The sequence below is a fragment of the Austrofundulus limnaeus genome, unplaced genomic scaffold, assembly GCF_001266775.1.
Source record: "Austrofundulus limnaeus strain Quisiro unplaced genomic scaffold, Austrofundulus_limnaeus-1.0 Scaffold1080, whole genome shotgun sequence".
NCBI lineage: Eukaryota > Metazoa > Chordata > Actinopteri > Cyprinodontiformes > Rivulidae > Austrofundulus > Austrofundulus limnaeus.
The window spans coordinates 108473-110305 of NW_013953482.1; positions in this window are offsets into that span (position 1 = coordinate 108473).

A 1833-nucleotide genomic window follows, 5' to 3' on the forward strand; every position below is an offset into this window, starting at 1 on the left:
TCTAACCTCACAGGTACATACAGTATATAACTCTAACCTCACAGGTACATACAGTATATAACTCTAACCTCACAGGTACATACAGTATATAACTCTAACCTCATTTGTATTCATACGGTCAGAAATCAGATCTTGAAGAAGCTGACCTTTGCCTGTGAGAGAGTGAACGTTCAGAAGACCACAGTTAATGGTGGAGGAGTTGGTGCTGACTGGAGCATTAGCCAGTCGAGCTGGGCTAGCTAACGTGGAGCTGTTAGCGKYCYGTGTGTTGYGTCATGAAGAAGTGAGAGTYGGACCAGTTGGAGTTGATGGGATTGGTCTTGTCCGAGCTGAGTCTGCAGCGGGAGCCACGGTGAATGTATCTCCATCAAGGATAGAAGGTGATGTCCTGTAGAGGAAGCAGAGGTGGAACGGCTGGCAGGAATCAGAGGTGCAGGAGGTCAGCTGCTGTGTAATGGAGGAGTCCAGACACTGGTGGTGGTGAATSATCAGCTGGAGGGTCCAGACCAGAGCGGGCAACAGGTAAATCTGAATAAGTCCTCACAGAGTGATTATGGAGTGAAAACAAGTGAGATGTTTTCAGAAGAAGAATAAATGAAGCAACACAACAGAAATGAACCACCAGAAATGCATTTACCAAAAATAACCCTAACAYAAACAAATAGTTAAAATAAACCCAACTACTATAAAGAAATCCAATAACATCCTCCAAGGGAAGGGCCACAGTGCCATAAAATAAACTGAACTTGAAGAATGAAGGCGTCTGAAAATAAGGGTCGAGCTAGAGAAGTCAGGTGGTCAGTCTGAGGACAAGTCAAGCAAAGAGTGAACAGGCTGTAGCAGTTCTGCGTTATGTCAGATGTGGAAATTATGTCTAAAAATAATAAAATAATCCAAATGGGCCATTCAACAAACTGACCTCAGAGACTCCAGTTTACAGTCAGGACTTCCTAGTCCAGACCTCAGAGGCTTCAMTCCAGAATCCTTCAGTTCATCATTTTTACTCAGATCCAGTTCTGTCAGGTGGGATGGGTTGGACTTCAGAGCTGAGCCCACAGCTTCACAATGAGTCTCTGAGAGTCGACAGTCAGTAAGTCTGGGATAAAAGAAGTCACATGGTCAAACATGGAATCAGAGTAAAAAAGATGAAAACCTGCAGGGTGTTAGAGCCAGGTGTTTACAGATGTTCTTCAGCTCCTGCGTGTAGTTTGAGTGGATCCAGCAGGGGGCAGCACTGGACCAACAGATCTGAGGTCAGCTACAGTTAGTTGTGTTAACATGTTTCACACACAGGATGTGGAGAGGAGACAGACACCACAGGAACACTTCTCTACTTTAAACAGAAGAGATTTATAAAACTTACAGCCTGATACTCAGTCAGTTTCCCACTGATGCATGTGACCAAACACGTCTCTGACGGACCAATGAGAGGCATGCAGTCCCACCTGCAGGTCAGTTAGCTTTTATATCTGAGCTGCAGATTTAAAACAAGAACATTTAGACTGAAGAGGAACATCTTCAGCTACAAAACAAGAGATCTGTTATGTTTCATCAAGGGAGCGTCAAATATTTGTTATTCTGGATAAAAACCAGATGCTCTGGTTTTAATAAACACTATGGGCCTCATGCAAGAACCGTTGGTACACAGCTTTGTTCTTAAGTTGTGCGTACGAGTGATTTAGGAGAATTTGTGTCATTCACCAATGTTTTCATATTCTATGATTTTTTTCAGATACGAACAAAATTCACGAGTGGTCCAGACCTGTCGTATAATTTACGAGCAGTCAGTCTGCTGTTATCCAGACGGGTTTTCCTCCCTAATAACTTTTATAT